At 32.2% G+C, this 23,744-nt stretch overlaps 1 protein-coding gene across 6 annotated transcripts in view; it reads left to right on the forward strand.

The window, feature by feature from the left end:
- The window catches only part of LOC108914875 (E3 ubiquitin-protein ligase RNF19A), a 115,996-nt gene that overhangs the window by 38,034 nt on the left and 54,218 nt on the right, over positions 1 to 23,744 (forward strand). For 2 of the 6 annotated variants that reach the window (XM_018720805.1, XM_018720799.2), the window contains exon 2: positions 7,146 to 7,151. The exons of 2 other annotated variants lie outside the window; for them this stretch is intronic. The gene's annotated coding sequence lies outside the window, so the exon portion shown is untranslated. Of the gene's footprint in view, positions 1 to 7,145; positions 7,176 to 23,442; positions 23,460 to 23,744 lie in introns of those variants that run through there. 2 more of the 6 variants (XM_018720812.1, XM_023454116.1) reach the window with 2 other exon arrangements.

The raw sequence follows: 23,744 nt of genomic DNA on the forward strand, positions 1-23,744 counted from the left end.
CGTTATAAATTATACAGAACGTGATTTTATAATAAATAAGTTCTCGAATCGACAGTTTTCTAAGTACGAGGTCTCTTCAGAAAATAAACTATTATTAATTTGATACATTATTAGTCCTTGTCCCTTCAACATACTCCCTTCCCCTAATCACACTTCTCAGCGGTGTTTTCATTTCGCGAAACAGTCCTGGATAGCTTTATTTGAAAGGGTCTTTAAAGTCAGTGATGAAATTGCTTTGACGTCATCAATAGTCTGAAAATGGCGTCCTTTCAGCACTGATTTTAATTTCGGAGATAAGAATAAATCGCAGGGGACCAAATCTGGCGAGTAAGGAGGGTGAAGGAAAATAGTGAACAGTAATCTGATTTTTGACACAAAACTGACGAATTGACAAAGCTGAGTATGCGGGCGCATTGTCATGGTGAAAGAATCCTGATTTGTCTCGCCACAACTCTGGACTCTTTTTGCGGATTTTTTCACGTATCCATTGTAAAACGTCTTGATAGTACACACAGTTCACTGTTTCACCTTGAGAAAAAAAAATTCAAAATGCACAAATCCATTAAAGTCTAAAAAAACAGTCAGCATCACGTTGACATTGGATTGAGACCAACGTACTTTTTTGGGGTGTGGACATCCTTTGTCAATCCATTTTGTCTCAATATCGTAGGAGCTGCTGACAAACGTCCACACGATTGTTTTTCTGTTGTTAGATCATCAAACGAGAAAGTAGTATTGCTGCCCCCAGGGAGGCGTACTGTCTCCCTTGTTATGGGGATTAGTGGTGGACGGCGCACTGGAGGGCCTTAATAGAAAGGGATTTTATACAAAAGGCTATGCGGACGACTTAGTCGTTCTCATAGTCGGGAAACATAATATTATCGTTTCAGAACTCATGAAAGAGGCTTTGAAATGGATGGATGACTGGTGTAAGGGGCAGGCACTGTCAGTAAAGCCAGACAAAACGGTCGTAGTACCCTTCACCAGGAGAAGGAATTTAATTGGACTCTCTGAACCTATTATAGGGGAGAGGAGCATTAGGCTTTCCAGGGAAGTAAAATATCTAGGAGTGGTACTGGATAATAAGCTTACCTGGAATGCGCACTTGGAAAAAGTGGTGAGTAAGGCGAAGCAGACATTGTGTGTATGCCGTCGCCTTATTGGGAGCACCTGGGGACTGAAACCAAAGATGTCATACTGGTTGTATACGTCGATAGTAAGACCTTTACGGCGCTGTGGTTTGGTGGCAGAAAACACAACAGACCACAGCGAGGGACAAACTGAATAGAATTCAGAGATTGGCCTGTTTAGGTATAACGGGGGCGATGGCATCGACCCCGACAGCTGCACTAGAAGTCATGCTAAATCTGCCACCGCTGCATATAGTGGTGGAGAGAGAAGCGCGGCTAGCAGCATATCGACTCAGGAATAATAATGACTGGAGGGGTGGTTCCCACTCCAGGATCAAAGATACATCTATGTCGGAACCAATTCTTGGGATGGTATCCGACAAGATGGTTCCAAAGTTTCACTTCCACAAGCCATTTGAGACTCGAATAGAGGATCAAAGCGAGTGGGAGGAAAGGTTTAATACCCTGGAAAGGTGGAGCCTAGTATGGTTTACAGATGGCTCCAAAATGACCAGAGGGACGGGTGCAGGAATATATGGACTCAGACCCAGATGGAGTGCAAGCTACAGTCTGGGGGAGTTCCCTACTGTATTCCAAGCAGAAATCTTCGCAATAATGGCGTGTCTGGCAGAGAATGTACGTAGAGGTTATAGACGTAAACTCATATATATATTCTCTGATAGTCAAGCTGCAATTAAAGCTTTAGCCGCACACAAGGTAAGTTCAAAACTGGTGTGGGACTGTTTACAAATGCTGACTGAACTGGCCACCAACAATACAGTCAGACTGTGTTGGGTGCCAGGGCACAAAGGCATTTGTGGAAATGAGAAAGCGGATGAACTTGCGAGGAAGGGATCCGAGACAGTGTTCATTGGCCCGGAGCCCTTCTGTGGCACATCTCCCAGTGTGGTCAGGCGGGCTCTGGGCAAATGGACAGAGACAGAACATAGGAAATACTGGACTTCAAGGCCAGGACATAGCCATTCCAAGGAGCTTATGGAGTATCCTTCGAATGGAAGAGCGAATGAGTTACTGAGCTTGAATAGAATCCGGCTCAGGAGAGTGACAGGACTCATAACGGGACACTGTCACTTTAGGAAACATCTACATAGACTAAAGCTTGTAGACAGTCCGGTCTGCCGAGGATGTGAATCGGCGGATGAAACTTCTCTGCATATCCTGGGCGAGTGCCCGGGATTTGCACGTAGCAGAATGGCGCTCCTTGGGAGACCCTATTTGGCACCCAAGGAACTGAGAGAAGTGTCAGCAAGGAAGCTTTTGGACTTTGTAAAAAGGACAAATCTACTTGCTGAATAGGACTAGTAGTAGGACGCACAATAGGCCTAACCAGGCCGCAGTGCTATGGGACTTATTAGGACCAACCACTAGAAGAAGAAGAAGAAGAAGAAGAATATTGCTGCAACTCGATGCATGTTCAAGTTTTCAGTTTAAATTTCATGGCATGGCTTAATTGAGATGCTAATTTCAATTCAAGTGGGAGCCATCAATTGAAGTTGAAGACCTTCCTGGTCGAGGATCATCTTCAATTGACTGACGACCACTTTTAAATCGTAAAAACCATTCGCAACATTGCGTACGACCCAGGGCATCATCTCCGTGAGCTTGTTTCAAAAGACCAAACGTTTCCTTGATTTTCCCCAGTTTCCCGCAAAATTTTACGTTGCACTCAAATAACAATATCACGAAAACTATATGAGATATCAACAATCCAAGAACATGTGGTTACAGAGGAGATTATACGAAACGCAATGCTGCCAACCGTATATCACTAAATATCTCCATTAGCGCTTACTTCAAAGAGTTAGATTATTTTCTGAACAGACCTCGTAGAGGGTGTTTTTTTGGTCAGTACTTGTAACTAGAAAAAATATATATTTTATTTTATACAAGAATCGAACCATTTTCTTATATTACATTGCCAAATACTCCACAAAATGTAAAATAACTCTAGACACTGTTTTCTCAAAAAAAGTTAAAGGATTTCTTTACTAGAAATACAATTTAGACTTTATTAGAGCAAGGGTTTCCTAAAAAAACGTAATTAACATCGAGTATTTAGAACAAATTCTTGAATTTTTTTTGCGAAACGCAGTTAGGTTTACTGAAGTACTTGGTAACGATAACGAAAGTTAAAAATAGTAATAAATCGAAAATAGTTTAATGAAAACACAGGAGCAAGAAGTGGTGGTAGAATCCTCATAATCTACAGTAAAGTTGAATTTCCGGGAATATCATTTTTATAAAATACTTTTAGTTTAAAATCACTCAAAAAGCCACCCCTTAAAGTTTGTGCAATTGTGCATCTACTTGACAAAGGGTGATATCGTCAATGAAAATAAGAAAAATGGTAAACTATTGCTAATGGACTTGAAATGAAACATATGTTTCTTACAAAATGTATTTATAAACTGTTTTTCAGTGAAGCAAAAATAAAAAAATTACCATTACCTACAAAAAAGATGTCACGTGTATCTTGATAAGATCATTAAGGTTTACTATAATAATAGCAGCTAGACTTTGCCACCTACTTTGTACGTAACCTTTAACAAACAACTTTCCATTACGTTCTGCGTTATAATTTACACTGCACGATAAAATAAAAAAAAACTATATGCACAATACTATACAAGCATTGTGACCCACATTTTTCCGATCTCTACGAACGTTTACCACATGTGTGTGATAGCGTATTGCAAGGCTGCTCTGTGCTAGGTGGGTCAAGAATGAGGCTCGGTATGTTAAATCGATGCATTTCTAGCGTGACGATTCGTTATCTAACAAGCGAAGGGTATTGTTTTCCCAGCAACTCACGGGAAATGGTGTTTTGTCTATTAATATGTAGAGACAAAAATACGAGGAAAAGTCTTTAAATAACAGAAATTGTTTAACTAATGATATTGTGGGAAACAACTACTCTGCGGGCTACATGACCCGTCCAGCGTTGAATTACATCCCCAATATCTAGTATATTTACTAGCTATTGCTTAGATCATTCGCTAGCAGATTTATGTACAGGGTGATTCACAACTTATCCAAAAAAATTTCGGAATAGATGCGGCATGAGAAATGGAGTCAATATTGTAAAAAAAATTTATAGTTTCTGAGAAAAAAATTATAAGATAGCACATTAAACCACTACATAGCTGGACAACTGTAGTCTCTAACGTCATTCGCAATACGCATGGAGAGCCATGTGACTCCTAATACTGAAATCCGTCGTTGCGGTAGTTTTTACCTGTTATCTGTGGTATTTACATCAGTTTTTTAGTAGTTAGTGTCAAAAATGGCTTGCGTGTATAGCAACTCAGAGTTGATGGATATCGTTTTAATTTATGGTGAAGCAAGACAACATTTGTATTATGGTGAAGTATTTGTGTTATGGTGAAGCAAGACATCATTTGTGTTAGTTCGTAGAAAGTGAGTAAGACGGACCCAAATGTGTTTACACGTGAGTGGATAAAATTTTGAACAATTGCTGTTGCAGCATCGGGTATGTCAAATGATTTTATTATTTAAAAACACAAATTAATTTTATTAATAATTAATAAAGGCAAAAGCATTTGAATTTGCCGATATAAAATAGGTGCGATAAAATTCTATTTACATATTTCTTTCCTTGCGAAAGTTTTTGTCCGTTTTTATCACGCCGCCATACCGGTCGCATTGTGCGAGGTCAGGTTTTACAGTGGACCAGTTTCCAGTGCCGTGCAGAAGTGTATTTTTAAATCAATTTCGAACTGACCTTTTTGATTTTTTCTTTACAAAATTGTATTTGTAAGGGTCCCCTGTACATCCAGAATTTTTTTTTGGATAAGTTCTGAATCACCCTGTATATACGGTTAACTTCTCCTTCGTATATCATCAAAAAGTTGAAAATAAATTTTAAATTAACCTTTAGTCAAAGTACTCAAAAAGAAAAGAAAAACGTTTTAAGAAATGCCACAAAAAATATATATTTGTAGATTCCCGATTTGGAGCTTTTGTTTGTCCGTATTTTTTTAATATTGGTGTACATCGTGTAAAACTCTGGTGTAGATAACCGAGTAGTCTCTGATAAATATAATTTGCCAATTTTTAATTGTTCAAATGTTTGTGGCCGTTACGGTTTTAATAAAGTGGCCTGTGGATGGATGAATAGCAATTTTATAACAGATTGATGTGCGTTAGATTTGTCAAAATAAACACCGCACATCCGGAGTTTGTTTTCAATCTAACAAGTATCTCGGTTAGTGTATAAAACAATTTTATGGAAGTAAACTCGTGCGCGAACCTAAAAATAGTAGGGCCAACAAAACAACAATGGTTCTTAAAAACTCCGTTTTGGCCTAGCGCCAGAACGATTTCGATTGTCGAAATCGGATCCAGACTGTTGTTGAAGAAAATAATTTCAAACTAAGAAAGTAATTTCAAGCGCTCCCATATACAGGGTGGTTCGTGGTTTTCTCTACGTACATACTATACGTATAATCGTTGAGTTTGGCAACGTAGGCAAGTATGTAATGATAAAAAAATCATATGTACGGGTTTTGCTGTTGGTTTATACAGGGTGATTCAGTCATAATGTCATTAATTTTAAGGGAAGATAGGGAAAATGAGTAGAATACGAATACGCGATTTAAAAAAATGTAAATGCATATTTACGCTGAAAAAAAAATCAAATCATTTGATTTTTCCCTTTTCGGACCGTTCCTGACCGCAGACCTACAAAGGTTTATTGAGAGTGAATCTTGACCTACCGTGTTCGGTCACTAACCTAGCTTTTACTGTTTTTAATAGTGAACAATACCAGACCTTTTTATCTATACACTTAAATGAGTAACATATTTTTTTTTTTACTTTTTAAGTATTAAGTTATTAACTAGTATTATTTATTATTTTGTTAATAAAAACAAATGTATAATGATAATGATTGTTTTCGAATTGCAGTTTATAATTTATAATATCGTCCGTTTTTATGTTCAATTAATTATTCAGTTTGTAATACGTATACCATATTGTGCGACTTATTGCTTTTCAAAGAGTAGCCTACCTATTTAAAATGCCAGTACCGCTAAAAATTTAAATATAAACATTTATCCGTCCATAGCACGTTGTTAATCAAGTTAGGAGGCTGCGCTGCATTTTGATTTTGAAATCAATTGCAAAATTCAAGACGACTGGAGAAATCAGCTGTTTCCCTTCAACGTTGGAAAACTCTGTGGTGCGCCAGCGCATTGCCAGTAAGCAGATGGGATGCAAAGTAGAGCGCCTAATTAACGGGAGTTAAGGAATCATTTACTTATTTTTTAGAAGGTCGAGGAAATATTTTTTTCGTTTTTCTGTCTTTATAATAACAAAAATATACCTGAAAAATCTGCTTTTTCACAGCATATCAAATTTAATAACCATTCTTCTTAAATAGTAATTTTTTCTAATTTTTCCTTTAAAAATTTGACCAAAATGAATTTTTGAGGGGACTTAAAAATTAATATTGTTCAAATATATGTATAATGGTTAATGTTACTGGTTATATTTTTCTGAAGAGTTACGAAAATTGGGAATTTTCTCAATACCGTGAACTTCGGTGGTAAATGGTAGTGTTACCGACTTTAACATTGATTTATTTATATTTCGTATACTGCATGTTTGTTTCATTTTCTTTTAAGAACTATTCTCAATGTGATTATCAAATATTTAAAATATCCAACTATAATAATAAATTTAAATACCATATAAATTATTAGGAGATTATAAATAATAATTTTATAAATTCGTATTCGACTAGCTTGTTTCTCTATTCTGTCGTTTTATGCAATGCAATTTGCTCAAGGTTTTGGAATGGTTATGGTATACATTGCAAATTGCGAAAGAGAAACGTGAACTTTTTTCTGTGGCATTTAGAATGCAAAAACGGATTAGTAATTGGTGACATTTTTCGTAGGTTTTTCTCTATTATTAACGATCATGTATCACATTATGTGTGCTGTATGTAATTAATTAATTCTTTTGTTTCAGGGTAAGGTGAGATCCACTTTTAAGATTGTGGTAAGACAATGTCAGATATATATTAGGTATATCCTTTTTTTTCCATCCAAAACTCAAAATTACAATTGATTACGTAACACAGACAATTAAAATATGTATAAAATACAAAAAAAAACTAGATATGTCACTATGATTTTAATTTTTTCGCTTTTTGTATTATGTTTAACTGGTTGGTTAATTATGAAACATTGAGTCGGGAAAGATGATTTCACAATTAACAAAAACAAAACTCTTACAGTTGAGAGAATAGGGTTTATTTAATTTTGTTCTGTTGGAAAAATACCCAGTTAATCGAAGGAAAACAGAAATTTATCAGTTTTTCATATTTTGGCACATTCAGTGATTGTTAGCCAAAGAATAAGTTCACTCAACTTCTGAAAATAACAGAAATATAGATTAAGAATTTTATGTTTGAAGGAAATGTCAGATACGCTTATTTATACATTATGAAATCTAATATTTTGGCATTCTAACAATCAACCTGTCATCGGCAAGAAAATTATGTCAGCAGCACTATTTGTACATTTCAAAAATCCTCCATGATCCTGATTGTGAGAGTATTACCGATCGTTTTGGAGACGTTTTGTGTCATTTGAAATCCTTCAAAATTTACATACCATTTAGTTTAAATGTAGAACAAATACTTTTGTACGTGTGTGGTATTTTTTCCTGAATACTTAGCGGATATTTTATTCTTTTAGTATTCACTACTAGCGATAAGTTTCCTGCATATTAGCTATTTGAGTATCGTAATCTTAAATTAGCCAGCAAAATAAGCGATAATTGATATCTATTATCGAGCTGTTTATATTAATTGCAGCCAATAACACGTGCTACAATCTACAATTGTCAATAGTACGTATGGGCAAAATAACCACAGAATTACTATTTCTATAAATATCAAAGTATCTGTATTATCATTCATGTTTATGTATTTCTGATTACAAGTCCATCTCATACATTAAATTTCTTGGAAGCGTTAACATTTGGTGGTTAACGTTTGGTGGATCGTGTTGTACAAACAAACAGGTCTTGATTGTAACAATCAGTTCCTTTATAAATCCTTACGAATTTCTTAACCTGTCGTCGTCTTTGGCCCATTCGACCTACATAGAGTTCCAGTATCGCGGTTACATAACGTAGATTTCTTTATATGGATTGTGACAGACCGAGTAGTTGTATAATAATATATCATAATCTATCAGAAGTAGGTGGGTGAGAGAAAGTGATAGGAATTTTTCTTTTTTTTTTCGTACGTACGATGAATTAATAAGAGGTTCTTTGAACTTTCGCCGATGGTAAATACTAACCACATTCAGTCTGGAACATAGCGTATGATTGGCATTCTATTTATAATGTAACGTTGTTTGAATGAATAGAAAAATACTCGGGAAAGCATATAAATTAGCGACTAGAATAAATTACAAAAATGTTTTAGTTTTGTTGGAAAATGTTTTATCATTATTAAAAATTTAAATGTTTAAAATGGAATATTGGTTTTTATTAGGGTTAATATTTAATTAAAGTTCGGTTTAATAATTTGAGACATATTTTAATTCTTATTTATACTTCTAGCAGCAAATAAATTTGAATTCACAAATTTGCCTGAAAAATAAATTGTGAGGTTGTCCTGACTTGGCAAACATTGTAGTTTGTTAAGTGGTGGAAGGTGCGAATGATTTATTTTTTAGGTGACATTTCTAGCACACCTGCTCGATTTTTTTCGCACATATCTTGTGACTAGTGAGTAGTTGTAGTTATTAATGGCTAACACTGTTTAAGTAGGTATTTTTTTATAAAATTGCCCAAAACTTTTCAAACTAATATCTCTAGTTCTTGAGAACTAGATATCTAAATATTTTTTATATTTTAATATTTTTTCTATTGATTATACAATTTTATGTTAATTTAATTCAAAATGAATTATAATAACTTAGAAAAGTATGCAAACGTTCTATTCAAACAAAACCTCTGTCACACAGAAGGTGACATTTATCAGGAAAAATGTTATCACTTTCTATTAATTTTATTAAATATTACGTATGCACTAAACATATTCCGTTGAAATGTGGTTAATTGATGAAATCCATGCAAATTTAATTGGTTTAGTGGTTTAATTAAGACAGTTATAAACCTGATATTTTAATCTTCGGATTAAGAGGAAAAAATGTTCTTTTCGTGCCGACTAAGCTCTGATGAAATCACTTTTGCAAACAGGATGTCCAGAAAAGAACATGACATATTTGAATGATACCTGCATTGGGTTAAAATAAAACGATTTATATAACTTAATTCAGTTTTCCTTTTTTAACAAGTTTCATTTAATTTTACCAATATAACAGTCAGTCACTTGACGAAGATATTTCAATGAAATTTGCTATATGGGAGTTTTTGGCACGTGAATGCGAAGATGATCTTATTATTTGTTTAAAACATAGAGATTGCTAAGAACTTCTTAAACAGTCTTTTGTTTTTTCCTATTTTTTGTTGGTATGGATTTTAAGAAAACGCAGATTTTTTGTTGAAGTGCAATTTTATTTACTTTAAAAAAAATGCTAAAATGCACCGATCAGAGAAATATTAATATTTTTACAGCAGTCATCAATTATCATTACCTAAGTATTTAAATAAATATTTTTTTGCAATGTAGGCCAACATAACACCAAAAATTCAACACCTACTGCGATACTTGATTTTTTGGTACCTAGTACAATCAGAAGGGTCATAATTGATATATTTCATTAAACTATTTTTAAATCGGAGAAATTACCTTAAAAAAAAGCTTGTAGCTTTTTGAGGAAATAAATTCATACTAATGATGATCTAAATCAGTTTATTTTGACCCAAGGCAACTACCCTTGAAATACCTCATGTTTTTTGGTCGACACCCTGTATATGAGTGGAAAAACTGTATTTTAAAATTTACAATGTGCTGCATTTTGTCTAAGCGAATGCAATTATTTGGCATGAACTTCTGTCCTATTATTATTCTAATGGTTTGGCATGAAAGAGTTTTTAAAAATAAATTACTTATGTATTTGTTTTTCAAGTGCCAAATTTCTAATATTTATTCAATTACACATAACTAATAAATACAAAAATCAAAATCAGTAAAGATCAAAGTATATTTTGTTTTAGTTTAGATTCAAATAGAAAGAATAAATTTCTTAGTATATTAATGTTTTTATAAACATTTGTTTTGTATTAAAAATTATTTAATTGCTTCATAATTAATATTTCATTATTCAACTTCTACGTTTTTAATCATTAATTACTAATTTAGTGATTTCTCAACGCTCTTAGCTCTTCCTTTGTTTAGGAAAATTCTCATTAAAATACAAATTCTTATCTTGAATTCTATTTTATTTTACACTAATTTCTCAAATCACTGTTGTAATTTCGTAACGGTTTTGTACGAAATGGAAAATTTCTGTTGTAACAATTTTATAAAGTTAATAGGAGAACCCACTTTTTTCTTGTCGCAAACTAGTAAACGTATTCAAGTATGAAATAACCTGCAACAAATTTTACAATAACACCTTCTAATTACCAATATAATTAATAGTGGCAAATTATGATTTGTGCCATTCTCAGTTTAGTTTGAACTCAGTTCTAATAGGTGCAACTTCTGAAAAACTTGGATATAGATAGATAATTGTGTAAGTTTTGTACAATTTAATGATTTTATAGCGCGTTTTGTAAATTTTTATTATTGTTTGATCTAGTAATTAACGTTTTAACTTTTCATGGTTGTGAAATAGGTGCTTAAGTAAATTCAAGGTATGTAATAATTAAAAGTACCTACCTATTGAAAGTAAAAACAATATACATTTTTTCTGTTTATAATTTCACTGTTCACTATTCGCCATTTTAGTTAAAATAAATCTCAAGAAGAACTGTATTTTAAAAGGTCTATGATATTTAATATTCATATTTGATAACTCGTCTATAAAAAGTTATTTCTAAGGTTGTATTGGGTTTTTAACAATGCTATATAATGAGATATATAATTTAATTTGAATAAATTGCTGACGCTTGAATAAACATGAAAATCAAATTCAACTTGTGGAATTGGGAGACCAGTTATAAATAATTCAAAATTCTTATGAATAATTCCGTAACCTGCTGTTTTCTCAACGATTTCCTAGAAACGTCTACAGAATCACGTGATTTTAGAATACATATTTTTTTATTTTATACACACATGACATTTTCCCTTAGTTATCAAAGAATATAGGCGAAGTATGGCAACATTGTTACAGAGAAAACAGTCTTTTTATCCACATTCATTTCAGTTTGTGAGTTATTTAAGGAAGATGAGCAATAAGCAAACAAATTTATTTACATTTTGTTGAAGAACTAAATATTTTAAGCTAAAAAGTACATATTCCTATATAAAAGTAAATATTTTGCTTTTTGAAACATAACGCTTGCCACATCATTCGGTAGTAATTAAACCTGTGCTTATCAGTAAGAGGTGATTCATAATTTTGATTTCATTGTGAGTAGTTTATGTAGAGGACAAGAATGTAGGAAGGTATTGTAGTAACGCAGTTTGATAATGTATTTTGTTATTTTATTTTATTTTATTTCAAATGCAAATATATCCACATATCCACAAAGTAAGAGTACTGAGACTTTGATATTCTCTGTGGGTTTTGTTTTCGACGAAGTTGGCAACACTGCATTCAAGGCCACGGTATCGGGAGCAGAACGCACGCTCATTTGTCCCAGTCAGTTGAGAACTGTTGTTGTAGTGGCGTGTTGAACTGAGTGCCGCTATTCCGAATCCTGCCAGTTGAACAAGTCCTTAACTGTATTGTGACGAAACGTGGGTAGCACACTACACTCCTGAGACGAAAAGTCAATCAAGGCAGTGTCGACATCCGTTTTCACCATCAGCTAAAAAATTCACATTCTGATTTTTATCTTTTCGATTTTTATAAAATTGAGTACTCTTTGTGCATATGCTTCGTAATAAATTTCAACCCTATTTTAATTTGTATTGTGCAATATTATTTTGTTATTTATAGATTTAAATGAATGGGATAAAATTTAACTATGTGTGCTTTGTAACATTGTACAAATCCTAATGTACCAAGGAAAAGATGTTATAGTGACAATTTTTTTTTATTTTTGCTTTTTCGGCATATCAGAATATGTACAGCAACTATATAATCCCCATCAAAATTAAGTCATTAGTCATAATTTTTGTTTTTTACGTTATTGATAGAAAAAAAGTGTAACATTGTTTCTTCACTTCCCCCTTTACATTTCGTAATCATATCAATTGGTAAGAGACAGTAGGTTAAAAAGATAATTTTCAAATAACATTTATCATTGACCATTTAATTTCTCAGTCAACATTTATTGTTAAGGAAACCGTGTTTAAACTTAACAAAGCCTTGCTAAACATTGTTTACTTAATCATCGTGACTAATTGGCAAATTTTAGCACGTGGTGTTGACTTAACGGCAATTACATCATATTTTTAGAAAATATTTCGGACAAATTTGGATAATATTAAAACCAAATAATAAAGTATAATAGAAAGTAATAATTAAACATTAATTTTCAATTTTTAAAGCCTGCTACTCTCATAGTGTTGGCTATTTACCCAGAAATGAATTTATTATAATGCGGTGGTGATGAAATTAATTCCACTACGGAGCCGTTCTATCGTAGTATAAAGTTAATTAAACTTTGTTGCTGGGAATATTTATGAGATGGCGTGGCTCTGTATAATCAGACAAGAATCTGGCCGCGACATCATGTACTCGTTCTACCCATCCTCCGGTGTTTCATCTCTAACACTGCTGGAACATCTGCAGCGACTAGGCTATTGTTTGTTAACTTGATTATGTAGGCGGTATACGAGGTGAAACCGCTCTGAACGGAAGACGATACAATTTCAAGTTGAAATATTGAAAAACTAGTGGTCAGAAGTTGAAATTTGAATTTATTTTTGTTTTATTTACACAATCATTACCACCTATAATATAAAACCTCACGTCTGATGCGTCACTGACCAATGACGTCACTGACAGTGGTTTAACCAGTCCTTAATCGTGAATGTAAGAAATCGTCCCGCGTATTGTATTTAGTTTAATAATTCCGGCAACTCTATGCAAAATCAATGAATTACATTTTAACGACTACGTTAGAGCTTTTATTTGCTATACCAATTGTTTTTAGAAGCTTGTTAATTATATCGAAACACATGCAGCTATTAAAATGTATCATATTTCAAATTAATAAAATATTCATTTTAATAGACTTCATTGTTTAGTACAATCCCACTAAACAACACGTACACGTATACAAGCCATTTTATTACAAGATATGCGGCAATAATTAATGCCGAGGCGTTTATGGTATCAAACACGCCTATGCAATTTTCTTCGGCTGTGGCGAGGCTGCATGTTAACATCCGAATAACAAAAATAAACGTATATCGTAGGCATGCACGTTTTCAAGTCGTAGGAATTCATATAAGCTCCGAAGTAGTCGGCTTAATAGTGGACGTGATTCATCCGCTAAGAGCGAGGAGTAAGGAATGAACTAGATTGTGTAATTGAACGATGTTAAAGTGAAAGCGTGATCTATTCTTTTGATGTAATTGGGTCAAAGACGGGTCTAAATAGAATTGAAGATGTCTAGGTACATAGGTTTATGTTTTAATGGCAGACAGACGGGGTCTGATTTAATTTTTCCCATTGTAATTATAAAACAGTACGGAATAAGTTTAGAGTAGGAGCGTCGAGTCTTGTGATACGGTATTGTTTGACCAGATGCTCAGATCAAGAAAAGAAACCACAATAGAAGTGATAGAGGCAGGAGACCTTATGATCCGGGCGAATTAGATCAAACACATACCTGTTTCAGAAATCGGGTCTACGTCGAATTTTATGGGCTTAAAATTAAGTAAAAAATACACAGAATAAAAGCCTACATTTGTGTATAAGTAGAGGTCGGGCGTCATATTGTTTATAACAAAAGAAAAAAATTGCTCTTTTTTCAATTTTTCGCTTATATCTCCGAAAATAAGCCTCTAATCGACATAAGGTATACTTATCGATTTTGTTTCTGAGGAAATTTGCTACAAGCATTTTTTTACATTGCAAAATTAGCAGTGAAAAAAAAATGTGTAAAATTTTCAGCATTAAATAAAAAGAACAAATTTGACTGACCTCTACAAATACACAAATTTAGACTTTTATTCTGTGTATTTTTACTTAATTTTAACCCCATAAAATTCGATGTTGGCCCGATTTTTGAAAAAAAAACCTAATTCAGCGGACTATTAGATAATAGGAAGGCAGATATCTTCTGTGTACAAATTTTACTTGTGTCTGTCTGTCAGATCAAACACAATTTTAATGTTAAAACGTGTCTAATTTTATTTTAAGGCATCTACTGCCCGTGCTGTTATTTAAAATGCCATGTTTTTTCGGGTTGTCATATCCTGGCTCTGGTCGCCTTATTTATAATGCATTTCCTTAGCCATAGCTAGGAATATTTGGTCACCCTTGTTGTTCTCGGATTAGGGTCTGTGAGGGTAACCCGCTATTAGAAGTCCTAAGTCCGCCCTGATGTGACTTTGGTTTTTATTATTGATTCTAATGCCATTACGGATGGAATCGCTTCATAGACATTTAATAGTTCTCAGAGACGTTTCGTACTGACCTCTGTAACTAGTGACATCTAGTGCTCCTGACGTTTCGTCGTTCTTCACTATTGGCATCTTCAGTGGGCTTGAGAAGACTTTGCAAAAGCTTCTACGCGACTGACAATGAGTACATAGGCATCGGCATAGCGATCCGAAAAAACATGATACTTTAAGCCACATGAGAGTAGTTCGTTTAACGATAATGTTGCAGATATTTCTGGAAATGTAGAAAATTTGAAGTTCTTTTTGACACTTGAGAATTCCATTATGAATGGACCTTATTTGTTACTCAAGGTCGTCGCGATAACCAGTTCCGTAAATAATTATTACTCTTTTGCGTTAATGCCATAGAACGTTTTGTTCTGGCGCCATCACCCAATGCATTATTTATTAAATTTGGATACGACGAGAATGCAAAACATTTATAATAAGCCGCATTGAAATATTTTTCCTAGTTGGCTTTGGCCCATTTAATACACTGAAAATTTTCAGCGTAAGACTGAAATATTGCTCTCTAATTAGGTAGACGATGTTGAATAAATACAAGGTGATATCTAGATTGTAATCAGTGACTGCGTTTCGGTAATAATGCAAATTTGACACACACGTGACTTGGACTGATTGCGACGTTGGTTAATATCGATCAGATTTTCAACTGTCTTGTCCTTTGTCGAGCTTCGCCGATCAGGGTAGGTGGTGGTACATCAGTTATAGCTGGAAATATCTTTACCATGTGTTGTTTTTATTATTTATATGACCTCCGGGATTATGTATATCTTGAGTCTAGGCCTATGGAAACATTGTGGTCATGAGTGAACTCATGATGCAGTTTGACCCTTGCCAATGAAGTCATATGACTCAGTTCTATTAATATAGGCCAACTTTGAACTGATTAAAAACAGGCTATCAAATTCTCAGCAATCGCAACAATTCAACTGTGATTTTTAATTAATAATATTCTGTCGTGGATTGGTTTTATTTTCATAGTCGAATCCTCGCAGATGTGTATACTTTCAAGGATACGGAAGGATATATTAGGCTTTTTATATATTGGATCATTCGCATATATTCTAACAATTTGGGTAAAGTGAATTATTTCTTAAGGATAGAACTTACCTGTCATCGTTCGTTGTTGGAATGGAAAGGAGAAAGGGAACAAATATAAATACGACTTCTTCCTGTTTTGTCGATCAGTTCTTTCTGCTCTGACAAATCGTCTACGCCGACAGTATCTGTTGAGAAAGACGTTTGTTTGTAGAACCAATCGAGGCGCAACATTATGTACGAACGTCTTTCAAATGCTTCCTTTGATAAAACAAAGACATTTCGGATATTTCGGGAAAACAAATTGTGTATTCGGGGATTTCCTAGACAGCTGTTTATAATAAAATATTGTCAATCTTTGATAGTTGTGTTTTACAAGAACAGACATGAAAGTTCTACAAACGTGAGAAAGCATGGTTTAACAATCGTCTACAGAAATAAATAAATTTAACATCACAAATTCAAACTCGAGGAAATGTTTTCTTTTAAGTTTGTTCTCTTTTTTTTCTAAGTTTACTCTTTGTTCATTTTTTTTATTAGATTATTTTCAGGAAAACTTACGAATCCATGTCCTGGACGAATTGGTTTGTTTAGAAATGAATAATGGCTCGATTAAGTAAAGATAAAAATTCTCCGAATTGTATACAATAAGGTTTTTCCTGTGCTAAAATTATATATAAAATGTTATACTAATATAAATATGTACGTGTAAAATAAAATCAATGAATAACATAAATACTTTTAGAATTTTTAGAAATTTTAGAAAATGGAAAATTTCGAAAAAATTAAACGTGTAGGGTATTAGGTTTTGTAATTACTATGTTTGCCAATGTAAATATTGTGTATTAAAAATAAAAGGAACTTTGGAAATTATTTTAATTTAAAAACCAGCATACCATTTCGATTTTTATGTTCAGGCTCATCAAGGCATGTTTTTATTTTTTTTCTTATGTGCTTGTTTTTTTAAGTTTGTTTTTATATTGAAATTATCTCAAAAAATGCTTTAAATGTTGTTTTTTAGTCATAGATAACTGATTTTGTTCCTTCTCGTAGTTTACTCAAGAAAAAAATAAGATGTTTCTTGTTGCTCTTCGAATACAATAATATTAAATAAATATTATACAGGGTGATTAAGGTTTAATCTGAATAACTTCGGGAATCGATAGAACAGGTTAAAATTATGTTCATTCGTGATATACATTTTTTTTCCTAATTAACGTCGTTTCAGTGATAGAGAGCGTTAAGTAGGAATTTTTATCCCTTTTCCACTAAAAATGTGTTTATACAAATCATTGTGAGATGTTTTTCATGGGTTCAAAAACAAGAGACGAAAAAGTTTCAAAATTAATGAGACAAAAGTGGTGTGCAGCTGTTTTATTGAAATTAGTTAATTTTTTTGAAGTTTTGAAATAATGTAGGAGGGGGGTAGGTAGCACACAAAATACATTTCTAAAAGGGGTAGGTGGTTCAAATTTAAGAAGCTTATGTGTGATCATAAGAAGTGTTTGTGTTCCGAATTTCACCTCGATCGGATGAGTAGTTCAAAAGTTATGAAGGAAAAGCGGAGAAAAATTCTATTTCAACGCCCTCTATCTGAAACGATGCGATTTAGGAAAAGAGTTTATATCCAAATTAAACCTGAATCGCCCTGAATATAACTTTTGTTAATTTTTGTATGCGCTCTATTAATTTGAGATTCCGATCCCAACATATTTTAAGAAAAGTTATGCATAATGGATAATAAAGTTATTTATAACTTTTCTTAAAATATGTTATTTTTATACTTACTGAGGTTTACTCCGGATAATATATCAGGAAAAATAATTTAATAAATATTTTTTTTATCTGTTTTTATTTCGAGTTTTCTGACATTTTTCCACATTTTTTTTTTCAATTTTTTGCTTCGAAGAACAGGAATTATTGCGAACTTTTATCCTGTTTTTGTTTTTAAATTGTTAAATCACTGTATGTTGAAAATGTACGTGTATCAAAATAACACAAAACTCGTTCCACAGAACGAATGTAGAGGGCTCTCTAGTTACAATTTAATTTAAAATAAGCCATCATTAAAAATCGAAAAAAATCATTAGCATAGAATTTCACAGTAAGACAAATTTCTACTGAGTTTTAAAAAAAATAATATTTCGAAAATAAAATGGCAGATATTTTCTCACAATTGCGAATCAAGTGAATTTATCATCGAATTTTTACTTAATTAAAATTGCTGTGCCCAAGTTTCATTAACCTATACTATATCAAACATATTTCAAGATATTTGCGTATATAAAAAATTTAACTGTTTTCACTTTAATACATTTAATAAGCCCTTGTGCCTAGCTCGGGCAGATTTGGAGTCCCTAATGAATACCCATTACGTTCATTCTCTCCTCGCAGATACCGATGTTTACTTACATTACCTGTAGACGAAGAGATCTGTCGATAACCCAAACAAAGAGGAACCATCTCTTAAAGATCTAAACAATTACTTCCTTTATCATCAAATAGTACTTATATTGTATGAGAATAAATTTCGTAATTCGTTTTTGTAGTAAAAATCATAGTAAAGGTGAATTATCTGAAAGACAAGTCAGTCGAACAAAATTAATGTAATTAACTTATCCTTGTGTCTACTGTAATATTGACTGAATGTATATTTGTCTGTTACGTAAGCCTATTAAGAAGTCAACGAACAAAAGTATCCATTTGTTAAATTAGTCTATTATTCATGTATGCACCCAGTTAAGGTCATTAATTTTATGGGAAATATTTAATTAATTTTATGTGGGTATATCAGAAACAAATGTCTAACGAAACTGGTTGTTCGGGCTGATTAAAGATAATATCGCGTAGATCGTGCAAATAAAAAATATTTAAACGTTTCCTATGTTTTAAATTCTTTAAATGTTGTGTGTCTATAAATAGTGTGTGATGTGGCTTGAAAATGAGGTAAATAGATATAACTTATAGATTTAAATTTCTTGCGAAGTCAACCAACAAAAATTCGCATCGATCAATTATTTATCTCATTAACGACGGATGTTTACAGGATATTTCAAAATAAAATGTAAACTTTGGAATACTTGATACATGAGAATTTGATTTGAAGAAAGTTTATATTAACATCGTTTCTAAATCCGAAAGTCTTTTAATATACAGGGTACCCGAAGAAAAGAATTAGGAGACAATTCATTAAGAAAATAGCGATACAGCTGTGTGATAATATTACAATTATCATTTCAACATTATTTTAATTAATATTTTGCGTTAACTTTTTTTTCAACCGATTTTTGCTTTAGCACATTATTTATTTCTAGTGTTATATTATTATGGTAAAACTAACATAAGTTTTCTATTTACCCTTATCCTTAATTGATTCTCTATTAGAGAAAATCTTATATTTCGAAAGTCGAAGTTTATTAACCGTCATAAGAGTCCTACCTTGAAGATGTTTAGTATTGTTAATTTCTTCAATATATAAAACATCGTACATGCTACCACAGAAAAAGAAATGCATGGAATTAAAATCTAGACACAGTGAGGGCCACTGAACAAGTGCACGTTAACTTCGTGTGACCTAGAGATTTGGAAATTATGTATTATTGAAGAACTTAGAATTAGATGGTACTCCACCTCATTATGGTAGAGGTGTGCGTCAGTATGTAAATAATTCAAACCACCAGGTTGAACAATGTCAAAATACACGTCGTTCAATGACCACCACGATCTCCAGGTTTTAATCCCATGGATTTCTTTCTTGTGTAGAAAGAAGGATAATTTTGCTGAAGTAATTGATAATATTGATCATCTTAAATATACATAGAATCCTTACAGCGGATAATAAACTTTTGCAGTAAGGTATCTTTCAATAAAAAATCGGATTTGGGTAGATGAAGAAGGAGTTTACTTTTATTATTATTAAAGGACCTTTACCTAAATCTTGTTTTCATCCCAGGAGTTATGGTTACTGGATTAGCCTTCTTTTCTGTAGAAGTTACCGTTATTTTTATGAATAAAATCATCCCCTAGTGTCATGATTTCTCGACGTATAGCAAAATTTTGATTCTGATAAAACGGTATGTTACGAATTAATGAGGTAGAAAGAGTAAGTCTAACACTCCTTTGGTTCTCTACTCAGCAAATGTTTTTTTTACCTATCGGGAAATATATAAAGACATTGAACTTATTCATAAGTTTTTGGCCCAGATTGTGAGATCACATTACGACTTCCTTGTTATTTGTTTCCCTATTTATTTTTCTTTAAGTGCATTTACTTCTGTGCGGAAAGAATCAATTTTTTTTCTCTGTCAGGCTTAACATTTGAAAGAACAATAAAACTTTATTTAGCTCATATACTCGTAAATAGATATCTACCAAGAAAAAAACATTTAGGGTAATAATTTAACTTGTCGAACCCACCTCCAATTTTGTGCGCTTTTTCTCGAAAATTAAACGGTTTAACGATTTTTTTGTGGAGAAGTAATGACACAAGAAAATCGTGTTAAGGTCTCCAAAATCCTAATCTTAAAAAAGATGTTATCTAAGAAAAAAAAAATGTATTAAAAATTGATATAATTGTAGCAACTTATTAGAAAATACGACTAACTACAATTTATAATTCGTTAAATATATTCGCTTTCTGTTTTGCTATAAAATACTAGCTTTTGCTACCACATTACTGTTGAAAAAATTTTTAGTTAGATTTATAAATGTTCACAAATTTTCTAGAAATTGTCTTGAGGAATTAAAAAAATATGTACAATATTTTATTACACATAAATTTAGTTTAACAATGAGTAGGTATATTAAATAAACTTGTAAAATCGACACATACGTATGATAAGAAAATAGTACAGTATTGAAATAAAACACAAACAGTATTTAAATGCAGTCGTTTGTCGACTGAAAACAATCCAGTTTTTCAAGCGAATTCATTTATTTTAATTTGCTCTGTACAATTATTCACAACTAGAATGAGTTCCACGAACAACACTTAGAATGTTTGCATATGTAACGGATCTAAAGTTGATTAATCTGAAAATAAAAGCGTAGAAGCTACAGGTGTAACAAAGAAGTCTTACTAAGTAGGTCATGGTCAGATATATTTATTGTGATAAATTATGTTTAATAAAAATATTGTAATATAATTCGTTCACTGCTTTCTACTACAAACACACCTTTTTTTCTGGATTTATAAGAAAATACTTTTTGTTAGTTGGAGATGGGTAATAATAATAATTTTTTTACAATTTTGTCCTAAAGTATTCCGAATTTGCAGCATATACGTTATTTAAAAGTATAGGCATTTAGAACCTAACCTAACATTTGCCTACAAATATTAACTTACGCTGTGTCTGGAGAACGAGATTCATAATTCCTACAAAAAATCTTATTTTTTAATCTAGTAAATCCTAATATTTATAGTAATTTTGGTACACCCTCTATAACTGAGGAGAAGCACATTACTGCTAATCAATTTGTACTTCCGTTGGAAATTCCTTGTTGAACAAAAACGTCTATCAAGATTTAAATTATTTTATCACCAAAATCACGTGTTTTTAGAATGGATTTTCCGTAATTTAAAATTTTCTGCATGTAATTACAATTATTGTATATGTACGGTTTTCAATTCTGTTAATGAAGAATCCGATAGGTATATCCGTCATTCAGACATCTTGAATTATGTCTTTCATGAATGAATTAATATTCTAAATATAAACTGTCTCTGAAGTAACGTGGGTAAACGTTTTCGGTGCCTGTTCATTGACACATTAATTAATCGATATGACAGCTGTATTAATCCTTCAGTTTATTACCGCAGCGCTATTATAATTGTCCCACATGCGATATACTAGTGTGCGATATTTTTGCCCCGTAGGCGTAGTGGTCTGATAATGATAGATAAGCTTCCAATAAAACAGTAACCGGTGCTAATGGAGTGGTATTTTTGTTTTCTTTCCATTTGTTGTTATTATAATTGTTATATCCTCTTTAGTAGTAACGATTAAAACGAAGGCGACAGTTGTTTACAGCTTTTTAGGGATATTCCAAAAATATTAAATTTACAACATATTTTATTTACCAGCGTTAAGTTGTCCTGATATAACGTTTTTGATATTGTCATAAATTATGTTGTGGGTTTCAATGGAAAAATTACACTTACAGTTGAGAGTGAAATTACATAAAATAAATGTTGAATTAGTATTTCCTAAATATTTGTTACATATTTAATGCATAAAATATGCGTCGAAATTTATTAATTTATATAATACCGAAAAGAAAGTTTCCTAATAATTGACAAACAAAATAATCAAGAAATTGACCTTGGGTCATTTAATGATATTGAGAATAATTAAGTTAATTGATTTTGAGGCTTCATTATTTATTTACATAAATGTTTACTTTAAGAAGTGTTATTTTGAAGAGAAAATTTAATCCCTACTCTACCTACAAATATTTCGCAGACCTTGTATACATTTATACCTACATCCTTCGTCGTACACAGGATGAACGAATCTGAACAGAACTTCCTCTACTTGCAAATTACCATTATTATTACGTTCTTGTATTGACACATAAAATAAATTAAAAGAAACATAATGGTTAATTTCCTTAACGCACTCACGTGAAATCTGTTATGAATTTTTAAAAACGGGTTTTAAATAGCCATGAGAAACTGCTAAATTTGGGTCACTTGTCACTTGGCTTCCTGGCTTAATGTACCAAAACGATGTAAGAAATCTTTATTAGGTAACTGTGGAATTAAAGCCAAACATGTATTGCATTTGCGACACAAAAATGTAACTACACCTTTTATAGTACTTACGACATGCGATAATCAAAAGATCGGTAAAATTTATGTGTACTGTAATTTTTTTGTACGAGAGATATTCTAATTGAACTGGAAACTAAAACCGAAATGAAATGTAATTTTTATTGAAATATTTTAAAGAATCAATAACTCACAACCAACGTTTATGCAATTTTGCATTGATAACGATCGGTTACTATTCGCGGACTGTTTCCTGTGAAAAATCCGCTGCATTGCATGATAACCTTATGAGTCAGGACTCAGGATCTTTTCAAATATTCGTCAAAACATTTCACATTGTTCGATCTGCGCATGTATACATTGTGTAATATATCTACATTTCCAGCCACATCCTTAAATTTATATTCAACAATGAATTTTAAAATTTCTAGGAAGTTCCGTGAATGTATTAGTAGTATTAAGCATAATAATAAGTGTAGTGAGAATAATTATCGACAGTTTTCTGGAAATTTACGTGAAAATTTAATTGCGGAATCTCTTATACGGAAAAAAAATATATTTACGTATTTCTAAAAATTTTAATAAAACGTTGAATATTTGGAATACCTATATATGAAACTATGTACTACAATTCATTTGAAAGTTTGACTTTGTGCATTGCTGGTTAATTTTAGAAGATAATTTATCCGTTTTCTGTAAGATCCTGAAATCTGTCTTCAAACTTTGAGTCACTCAGGTTTATTACTTAATCAAATTTTCTTATTAAAGGAAAAGTTGGAAAAGGCCTGTTTAAATTAAAATTGTAAGTATTATAAAGTTTAGATAGCAATTTAAACTTACATTAAAATATACAAAACTAACTTTTGCCTCATTTCTAGAGTGAAGGCTTATCTTGTTCGTTATTTAAAATTGCTAAATTTATAATACCTCTATTCATTTGTCTTTACAAAAGAAGTAAATAATTCAAAGGAAGCATGAATTTATTTTATAGTAAAGAACTCCAATAATTGATTTCAGTATTTATCAAAAGGCGTGCTGCTATAGTGATAAGAAATCTTAATGGTTCTCATTTTAAATGCTCTACAAA

The sequence above is a fragment of the Anoplophora glabripennis genome, unplaced genomic scaffold, assembly GCF_000390285.2.
Source record: "Anoplophora glabripennis isolate ALB-LARVAE unplaced genomic scaffold, Agla_2.0 scaffold19, whole genome shotgun sequence".
Lineage (NCBI taxonomy): Eukaryota > Metazoa > Arthropoda > Insecta > Coleoptera > Cerambycidae > Anoplophora > Anoplophora glabripennis.